The sequence below is a fragment of the Camelus ferus genome, chromosome 36 (genome assembly GCF_009834535.1).
Source record: "Camelus ferus isolate YT-003-E chromosome 36, BCGSAC_Cfer_1.0, whole genome shotgun sequence".
Lineage (NCBI taxonomy): Eukaryota > Metazoa > Chordata > Mammalia > Artiodactyla > Camelidae > Camelus > Camelus ferus.
Window position 1 is genome coordinate 17,923,599 of NC_045731.1, and position 11,547 is coordinate 17,935,145.

The 11,547-nt window shown below is 34.4% G+C and overlaps 1 pseudogene; it reads right to left on the bottom strand.

The window, feature by feature from the left end:
• Positions 1–828: 828 nt before the first annotated feature.
• On the bottom strand, positions 829–3,321 carry LOC106730257 (annotated as a pseudogene).
• Between the last annotated feature and the right edge of the window lie 8,226 nt (positions 3,322–11,547).

The following is an 11,547-nucleotide window of genomic DNA, read 5'->3' on the forward strand; positions in this document are numbered from 1 at the left end:
ATGGAGAAAAGTGCTTTAAACTGGAGTCCAAATCAGTGATTCCACGGAAAGTGGTACAGGGGTATGCCAGCTGTAGGTTTGCTATCAATTGGGTGGTATTTGCTCAAGCTTGTCAGATATAATCATAAAGTTACTTGCAATTGCAACTTGGAATCCTATCCAACTTAACTTGCATTGAGATGAAAGTTAATACTATACATTTTAAAGAAAAGAGAACATTCTTATGTGACTGTGTGTGTGTAGATAAACAGAGGATATATGCCAGCATTCATGTGTTCAAATTCTAATCCTCGTACCACAGAATGTGACTGTGTTTGGAGATAAGTTCTTTGTGATGGTAATTAAGTGAAAATGAAACCTTTAGGGTGGACTCTAATGCAATAGACTCACAGAGAGAAAAGAATACGTGAAGACACAGGGCGAGGGAGACTGCAATTGATGATACAAAGGCCAGGACTGCAGAAGGCAAATCTGGCTTCACCCTGAACTCAGACTTGTGGACTCTAGACTAGTGAGAAATAAATTTCAGTTGTTTAAGCCACTAGCCTGCCATGCTTTGCTGTGTCAGCACTCATACTATTGTGCTGATGCAGTCAGTATCTACCTATCTGTACCCGTCTGTCTATGTGTCTGTGTATCTGAGTGAATCAAGTAAGAAGCAAATGGAAGACTCACTTTTCCTGCCTGTGTGGAAAGTGTACAGGTGGAGGTTTGACTATGATCTTTATTTAAAGATGTCTAAAAAGAATGGGGAGATTACTACACTAAAATAATTTTATCATAACTTCTTGATATGGAGACAAAGAACATCATTCTTCATTTGTTTCAATTTACTGGTTAATTTGAAAAATATGCTTTATTAATTATCCAATGTTTCCCAAACACTCTCTTCATGGCCTCTTTGACATCTTTGTTCCTTGAACTATAAATGATTGGATTCAGCATGGGAATCACGATGCTATAAAATACAGACACTATCAAGTCATGGTCCAAGGCATAGCTAGAACTCGGTCTCACGTACATGAAGAGGATGGTTCCATGGTAAATAGACACTGCAGTTAGGTGACAGCCGCACATAGAGAAGGCTTTCCTTCTCCCTTCGACAGAATGCATCCTCAGAATGGCCAGCAGAATGAAGCCATAGGAGATCAGGACAATCAGGATAGTGACTATCTCAATAGAGCCCACGAAGTAGAAGAGTAGAAGCTGGTTTGTGTGTGTCAGAGCAAGAAAGAGGGATGTCACAAAAGACGTGTTTAATTTCATTGGACACACAGAAGGACAGGCTAACTGTGTCCGCTGTGTGCACAGAAGCATTCACAATGCCACCAACATAGGAAGCAGTGATGAGTGGCACATAGACTCTGGGCACCATGCTCATTGAATAAAGGAGGGGCTTGTAGATTGCTACGTAGTGATCATATGCCATTGTGGCCAAGAGGAAGCATTCTGTGGTCCCTAAAGTAACAATGAGAAACAACTGGGCTGCACATTCAAAGAATGTAATGGCTTTATTTTTTGACATAAAATCTACTAACATATTTGGGGTAATTACTGAGGAAAGGCTGGCATCCACATATGATAACAGACTCAGAAAATAGTACATGGGGTTGTGCAGCCAGGAAGCCTTGGTGATCAACACAACTAGTCCTAATTTTCCCATCAGATTAAACAGGTAGATCACTAAAACCGGGAAAATAGGAAGATCTGCAGGTCAGGCTTGTCTGTGAAGCCCTTCAGTACAGAGTCACTTCAGTGACATTCTGCATGGTGACCCCTCATGAAACAAACTTGAAGGTATTCATAAAATTATAATTCATAGTGCTATGACAAGAGTGAGCAATATTGTGACTTAAGAAATGTGAACCGTATTCTCATATTTATTTCTTGGAAATGCATAACTTCCCAGCAGCAGTTCTAGAGACAGTGATAAGACGGTGGGCCGAAGGTTGACACCATTCACTGTGGAATCAGATGGAAGACTTGGGATTTAACTAACTGGTTCAATTCCTGTCATTTCTAAAAACTATCAAGTCAAATGATTAATTTTCTACTGAATTCTATTAGCTTTTTTCCTATGAAGTCACACTGAAACACAAAGTTTACAGCTAAAGAAAGATTTCTTATATAATTATTACATTAATATTTATCTCAAAAGCAGAATACATATAAATGTGCAAAGTGTATTAATAAACTTAAATATTTAAAATGAGTTTACATGTAGAACGGGCTGAATAAGATTTGTTTGGTAGACTAATTGCCAACTGAATTGTAGTATTTTATGAGTTAATCTCTGTAAAAACATTTACAGCTCGATTAGATTTTTCTGAAAAGAACTAATTAATTTTTTTCTGAGAATTGAATTGATTGCTATGATTGAATAATTTGGTCTTTTGTTTTGGGGAATCTAAATTCTCAATAATAGATACTTTTTCTTCTCTCAAATTCTGTGGTGAAATAGGAGAATTATAATAAAAATAAGAAACATTTTTTTCTCTCATAGCATAACATTTGATTATATATCACTGATTTTTTTATACAGGGAAATGACAGGTAGGTAACTATTATTTAAAAGTAACAAATAAACTTATAGATATTAGTCATTTAAAAATATAACTACAACAAAAACAATCTTTGCACCTAGACATAAAACTTAATATTTAAGAGTTTAAAAAAAACTTAGCAGGAAATGAAAGTTAGAAAAAGTCTTCCCTGTGTTGTCCCATGGTTGATCAAATGAGGACTCTCAGTGTTACCTGAACACGAATTCAGAGTTCTGTTATTCACCTGTAATTATAACACTAGTTGGAGGATAGATTTTATTTAAGTCATTTATTTTTTATAAATCTACCCTTCAAAAAATCTGAGTCAGCCTTCAGGGTACCTAGTGTACTGCAAATAATCTGCACATTATTTAAATTCATCCAGTTGCAATTCATTCAGATGCATCCCATTAGTGAGAGAAAGAGCCATCTTGATTAGAAAAAGTGGTAGAAGGAGACGAATGTGCATACCAATAACCTTCTGGAAGACAAAGCCAAGATCACCCAGAAAGAATGTCAACATATGACTTTAATGCAAGGTGGAATAGTCCAAATGCCTTGGGCTCAGTATTGAAACACTAAGTTCAAAAAGGAGGAGAGAAATTATAACTGCTAGTTATTGAACTGTAGGAAGGGGGCTTTGCACACGTTGCTCTAGTTCACCTTTGCAGAAACCCTGCCAACTGAGAAGTGCTGGCCAAGGTTGAGTCCCGATCTCCCCCAGGGTATATGTGCTTTTCACCACTTCTTCCCACCTCTTACTACATCCTGGCTTCATTCTGGATCTGATCTTCCCCCTCTCATCCCCTCACCCCCACTGAAATAAAATAAAACATGATCTTTGATGCATTCGGATATTTTCAAACCCTTAAGACAAGAGAAGCACTATGACACAAGTAGTAGTGGCTTCTGCATTACGTAACTAACAAAACAAGCATAAAAAAATTACTGATTATTTTTCTCACGTCAAAACATAAGCCCCCAGATAGGTGAGTAGGTCAAATGTTTTCTTGGCTTCTGTTGATAAATTTCCCATTTTACTTTGACTTGGACTGTCTTCTTCCAGATGGAAAATAAAAACTTAAACTCACTACTTCTACAAAAGTGAAACAGTATTGTCCATTTTGCTTTTGTTTTGTTCCAAGAAGTATTGTTTTTCAATTTTTAGACCGACACTGCGTGAATTACATTGTGATGAATGCGTTCTATTCACCAGTAGAAACGGCAACAACAGAAAGCCTTGGTACTAGGGATTTTATAACGTAATTAATTTTGATAATTTAGATCCCAACTCCTGAAATATTCTGCAGATGATCTGAAAATTTCTCTTACCTATGGAACAGAAAATGCAATCATCAGTACATTGTGAATATGGTTCCTTCAGATTCTTATATTCAGTTACTTAACTGTTGGTAAACCCACAGGAGATGCCCCAAGGGGAATATCCTTCAATTATCTTCTGGTTCAAAACAGCAACACGATGATTTACTCAATAATAAAAAAAGTAAGTGGTTCTAAAATAATGTACTACATGTTGATATGAATAAAATGAATAACGTTTTCAATGTCTGGTTTAAAATGATGCCTTCAAAAAATATATACATTGTCTAACCCTATATAGGAAACCTTAAGATGTGAGACATATTCTTATACCATAGCCCTGACACTGGGTTAGCACTAATTTCTCTGAGAACCAATGCTTTCATCCTGGCAATGTAAGCCATTTTACATTGCAACAAGTAAGTAAATATGGTAAACTATAGTAATGTAAAACCACAATACTTATTTTGCAGAATCTAGCAGATGGATTTATAGTCAATAAAATTCATTACACATTTACTCTGTTCAAATTACAAAGTGCTTGGTTAAAAACAGTAAAGTATAAATTTTGAGCTTATTATAAGTTTATTATTCAAGGTAATAAGAAAAGTAAAAAGAAAAATAAGCCATGGAAATGTGGAGGAGACCTCAAAAGTTTAAAGCTCTGTAGGATTTTGTAAGCCACGTAATCCATGAATCTTAAATATTAACCTATTTGGAAACTATTACATAGATTATCTATAGATTGTTCAGATTAAATAAATCTATGCAGAATAAATTTTAAAGTATCTAATATACACATACAATAAAACACACACAATCATACATACCCACACAAACACGCACCTAGGACCAAAATAGAGAAAATTAACATTGGTTAACAAGGGAGATCCAGTAGAACTTATATTTTTCTTCAGTTTGCCACATGATCTCAACCATTCAGTCACAAAGGGACTGTGAGAGACTGATACAGTTATTATTGTATTATTTAATTATATTTTTTGGTGGTAGTGGGGAGACAATTAGATTTATTTACTTTTAGAGGAGATACTGGGGATAGAACCCAGGACCTCATAAATGCTAGGCATGTGCTCCACCACTTGAGCTATACCCTCCCCCTGTTCCTGTTCATTGCTGAATAGTATTCCACTGTAAAGATGTACCATGTTTCACTTATCCATTCAATAGTTGATGGGCATTTGGGTTATTTCAAGGTTTAGAATATAGTGAATACGGATGCTAGAAATATTGGCATACAGGTCTTGGTGTAGACACGTTTTCTTTTATCCTGGGTAAATCAGACTGAGTGAGATTGCTGGGTGAGCTGCACCATTTTGCTTTCCTCCTAGCAGTGGATGGATGAGAGCTCCAGATGCGCTCCATCACTGTGAGAACTTTGTATGCTTACCTACTATTATATTTTAAAAATTCTAGTCATTCTGATAGATACTAAGAGATCACATTGTGGTTTTAAAATTGTATTTCTCTAATCACAAATGTTCTTGAACATTATTTTTTATAGACTTAGTTGCTACCAGTGTCTAGTGAAGTGTATATTCAAATGTATGCCCATATTTTAATTGTTTATCTTTCCTTTTGTTTTCATATTATTGAATTTTTAAAGTACTTTGTATATTATGTACAATAAATTCATATTCTTATTCAATATTCATATTCTTTATTGAATAGCTATTCAGTCTGTGGTTTGTTAATTTTCTCAACAAGGTCTTTCACAAAACAAACTTTAAATGTAATAAAGTATAATTTATCATTTTTCTCCTAGGGTTCATGAATTTTGTGTTTTATACAAAAGTTTGTGACTAACCCACAATCACAAAAATGTTGTCCTAATTTTTTTCTTAAAAATGATATTGTATTAGGGTTTTACATTAAGGTCTAAGATTTATTTTGAGACAACTTTTATATATGATGCAAAGAATGAGTCATGTCTGTTTTTTTGTGACATAAGGCTATTCTATACATTCATATCATTAGAAAAATACTGTTCTTCCTCTGTATATTTTCCTTAGCAAATGCATCAAGAATCAATTGACTGCACAGTGTGAATCTATTGCTGAAGATTATTCCATTGATCTACATACTCCTTGATGTATTAGTTTTGTGGCAAATCTTGAAATTAGATTATATAAATCTTACTTTACTCTTCTTTTTAAAAATTGCTCTGACTACTTTACTTTCTTTGCTTTTTAAAATAAATTGTAGAATTACCTTGTCAATTTGTTTAAAAAAATAGCTTGTTTAATTTTAATTAGAGTTGCATTGAACATATGGATCATTTGGGAATGCATCTAATAAACAGATCTTTTTTTGATAATTGTATGTATATCAGTATCATCTTTCATATTTCCTTTATTTCCTTCTTTTCTTCTTTCCTTCTTTCTTTCTTTTAAAAATCAGATTCCATTCCCTATCTATTAATTTAGTATCTCTGAGTGTAAGGCTTAAGCATTTATGTATTTTTCACAATTTTTTGAAGAATTTCTTTAAGTACATAGCCTAGCACTAGTTTATAAATTAGTATAAAGGGTTCCCAAGATGACACAAGATGCTACACAACTCAAATTTGACCTTCATCTTTGTTAGATCTCTAAGATTCTAATGTTCTATTATGTAGAATTTTACAGTTATTCACACACTGTCCTATTTTTGTTGTCAATGTTTCATATTGCTTTATTTATATCTTACCCTCTCTATTAATTACCCAATGAGTTTTAGAATATCTTTCATACTACTTACAAGTGTACCATTCTCCTTTTTACCATTTGAAAAACCAAAATCCTTCTGCTCCTTTTTGGTCCCAGAAGGGAATTAGTGTGTTTTCACCTTGGGGCATCCCTGTAGACTTCAAGAAGAGCTTGAGAACCTGATATAAGAGTTCAGATGTTCAGAAGGCATAGTGTGGCTTCATGAAATGAGTAGCTCCATTTCTACAGGTAAGAAGAAAGCTTTTCCATAATTTACAAAATACACCAGAAATTATAATCTTGTATCTCAAACTACATGATATGCTTTAGTATTTAAATTTGAGATAGAAATGTTTAGTTAACTCAGAGTGGAATAAAAGTTGAGTGAAAGAAGGCCAGGGGACATAACTAGGAAAGACTCCTTACGTATTTAGGTCAATAGATTTGTAAGTTAGAAATTTTATTTAATTTCTTTGATGGAAGATAACTTAAGGTAAATAGAGGGAGTGAGAATAAGAGGCTTTATTTCAAAAGTAGGAAAATTAGTGAATGGAGAGAAAATTTTCTGTCAGTCAACCACTGGGTATATGACATTTGGGAATCATTTTTGTCTCTCATGGAGGGATATACAAATTTTTAATTTATTTTATTTATTTCACTGAGAGTAGCAAGAAGGAAGTCAGTTACAGAGAGAAACCATGGTATCACAGGAGGCAGGGAAGGATGGTGAAAAGTACATGCATCGTGAGGAAGACCTTGGGCTGAAACTTGATTCTGGGATGTTTTAGCTGTGACAATTGCTATAAAAGGGAAATGAAGGAATGTATGCAAAAGTCCATTCCTGTGGCCTGTGCTCAGCACATGGCTGTTATTACTTTTCCTCTTTTGCAAACTTAGTGTTTCAATGTTGATTCTAAGATATTTGGATTTTTCTGTCTTCCATTAAATTATATTTTTGAAGAAGCCTTATATTAATTTTAAAAGTTGATCATAGATTATTGAATTCTTCAAGAGTTATTGTCACTTCCTTTTCATAATTCTAAATCCTTTCAATATATTCTAATATTGACTTAGTTGTACCCAGTATAACTTTCATTTTTGCCTGTAGCAGAAATGCCTCTTTAAAGAGGAATTTAGCTGAAGTATTTAACTTGGTAGTCTTTCACTCTCTTTTTGAGCCAAGTCAATTTAAGCTCACTGTAATGTAGAAAATACAATTGTGGTGAGCTGTGTGTGTATTTTTTAGTATCAACAGAATACACAATCATAACACTTCTTTATTTTCTAAGGAATAATCCAGAGACATAAAGAGTGAATAGAGTAAAAAAAATATGATCAAAATGTGATTCATTGGATTTATCCTGAGAGAATAATGTTTTGGTGTGTATTAATAATCACAAATCACATATGTTACATGAAGGTAAAGAATGAAATATCTGATTTGAAAATGAATATATGTATGTTCCTATATGACTGAAGTATTATGGTATACACCAGAAACTGACACAACATTATAAATTGACTGTACTTCAATAAAAATATATTTTAAAAAAGAATGAAATATCTGGATTAAGGTTCTTGCCACTTCTATTCAATGATTAGTTATAACACTAATTTTGTGATCCAATATTTTCTAATGCTTTAAAAATGCATGCATTTAGTGACAAAGTTCAATTATAGGGCAGTCTTAAATTTATAACACAAAACTGACATATTCAAAGGAAATTGCTTTGTATCTTCATTGCTTTACACATTTAATTAGTCTGCCTGGATGCATCTGTTTTTTTCCCCTTGGTCATTTAAATATATTGGTACTTTAAAGTGGGTAAACTTTGGAGAGCAAGTCTAACACCACACGTGGCTTTTAATCATGAACCTGGCTTATGAACACGTCCTTTCAGATTCTAAATTCTGTTATTTACCTTGAACAAGGAATATCATTGAACTAATGTCAAGAATTGTATCAGGGCTAGCCTTCTTATGATTCCTCCTCACATTTAAAAAAGTAGTTATTTCAACACTGTGGCGTAAATATTAATGTTCTCATTCTATAGGTGACCAGATTATAGCAAATCATTTTTTACAATTACTGAAAGGTCTGGAATGCTGATATTCTGTTCTAATTATCTATACACTGATATACTATCTCATGAGTTTCAATGTCAGAAGGAAATTATTTTTTGGCAAATCACTTGGAGTTTTAATGGGCTTTAATATGAAGACAGCTAACAGAATGCAGTGGTCAATTAACCAGCTGACCTGATGGTTTAGAAATGGCATGAATTCAATCAGCAAGTGAACACTCATGTATTTCCATTTGATTCTGCAGTCAGGGGCACAAACACTTGACCCACCACCTTGTCACTTTCTCCTGACTTGCACCTGGGAAATTATACATCCCCTGAAATTAATATGAGGACATGTCTCGTATTCCCCTGAGTCACCATACTGAGTCACAGTGTTGTTTATTCCTTTGTAGCAAAAGAATTGTGGGAAACACTGAATGTTGAAGTAATTATGGGTGATGAATGCATATATCCAACAATTAATAAACTTAAATCCAGATATTTGAGTGAGGGCAGTAAAAATAACTTAAAAATAAAGCAGGTGAATTGTACATAAAGAATGTTTCTTTTATAAGGAAATCAAAAATACCTTGAATACTTAACAAAGACCAGTGGCATCATTTCCTGTTCTCAGATGCTTTGGGAATAACCAAGGAATTGCATCAAGTTCCCAGAGGAGTATCTCAAAGGGGACAGACACATAAATTCTTCTGGCTGCAGTCAGACTAGTAATCACATTGGGGAACAAAGAGGCATTCCTTGTTTTAGGTGAGTAGATGGCACTGATTATCCTAATTACTAGATTAGCTCCAATGACAATTCTTGACCCCTGTCTTCAATTTTAAATTACAGATATGGGTTTTAGTCACCAATGCCAGTCTCAGTACTCTGTACCATGAATATTAATACACTTTTTTCATAACTGTGTTTTCTAGATAAATGATATATTTTGACAATTATTGGTGTTCTTTGAAGGTAATAAGGGACCTCATTTCTATGTTATTATTTCTGTATTTATACTAGGATTCTAGATCATAGGCCTTCTGAAGAGGGAATAAGCATTTCCTGAAAGCTCTTGAACGTTGTCTAAGCAAAGATGCTGACTGAGGTTTTGATTCTAAGTGTCAATGCCTCGATATTATAGTTTCTGATCAGGCTTTCAGTTATTCAGTAACACAATGTTATCATTATCTCTTATTGTCATGTATCCATAGAGTTTCATTTGTGTTCTACATATTTATGGCCTTTTTTTTTTTCTTTTAGCTAATACCCTATAATTGTCAGATTGCAAATTTCCCCAAAAGAAGATTCTGAGGCCAGGAGTTGGGTATATAAAGTTAACTTGGTAGATGATTCTAGGAAGCAAAAATGAGAGAAACAGGAAGTGTGAGACCGAGAAGGGAGAAAGCTAATAAAGTGTGCATTAAAGAATAGATTACTGCTATATGCAACTAAGTTTCAATCACTTAAGATTTATTGCAGTGCCCTTCAGATTTCTTTTAGGAATTACTCAGAAGAAGGCTAGAAAGGCTTGGACAATTATCCACTGATTCCTGTCCCTTATTGGTTGGTTATTGCTCCTCAACACATTAAATCTCAGGCACTTCCAAAGTGCCTAGCCTGTGGTCTGAGCAAGATCTCAAGATATTATGCCTTCAGAAAAAGAGGTCATGGGACATGGGCTTCTACCAGCATGCCAGAAAATAATCTAGCATGGCTGCAAGCCAAGTCATGGGTGACCCAAAATGACAAGGGATGAGAGACAGGTATGTCTGCTACAGTGATATTTGTAACTGTAAGTTGATGGCAAAGCCAAAATAATACAAAATAGATTTTTGACTTGGGCTAATATCTCCACCACACCACCATGAAAGGATGTCTTTGCCCTACTAGCTTTACATAAATTTATTTTTGTATGAATGGTGAGGCTTAAGGCTTGGGAGTATAGCCTATATATTGACAGTGGGGGCAAAACTGAGTCTAAAATCAATGGCATTAAGTGGTCAAGGAAGATCGGTCTTTGGAAGAATCATCAATCTAGCGCATGCATTGCACTCTTAGTACTGGTGAACTCGCCACTCCTTAGCCACTTCATAATCTAGCCCACGATACTGCCTTGCCTTGCTCATAACGTACTTACATGCATTAAGGCACATTTTCTTCCTGATCTCTTTTTTGTATTACAAATTGTGCATATCACAAGTGAGTAGGAAAAAATATGTTTTGAAGGATGGAAAGAGGAGAGCAGGAGACCTTCCCATATCTCTCCAAAGGTCCGTTATTTGGCACAGATAAAACACCAACTGTTACTTAGCTCTTAGAATTTGACCCACGCATTTTAGAATTTAGCATTATTCTACATGATTATAATGAAGAAGTACAGTTTTTAAAAAATCTTCAAGGATTATAACAAGCCACATAATAGCGGTTTAGGGGATGACACTGAGTATAATACTGAACATCTTAAGTTACAAAAATTTGGTGTTTTCTAACTAGGACTTGCTAAGCAGCACAGTTGGTCAAATTCCAAAGTTGTAATTAGAAAAGATTTACATTGATTTTATATCCTTCACTAACACCACCTAATTGTAGTTAGTGGTCCTTTATTGAGAAAATGCAAACTCTTTTACACAATAGGGAGTAAAACATATATAAGGAAGGACTTGTAGCCTTATTAGCTGGGCTGGATGAGAGAAGTATGGGTGTCTTTAAATACTATATGTACATACTTTTGAAGATGCTAATTCAGTCAAAGATTGGTGAGCCTGACATAGTTTTAGAGCTGTTCAAGATTCTTCTTTCTTTTATCCTTTCTGGTTCTTTCTCTCCTTCCTTTGTGTGGGAATACAGTATTCTCAGTTTGACCAAACATGTATCTCAGTTGAGGCTATTTGCAAAGTTTTCTAGAAAGCT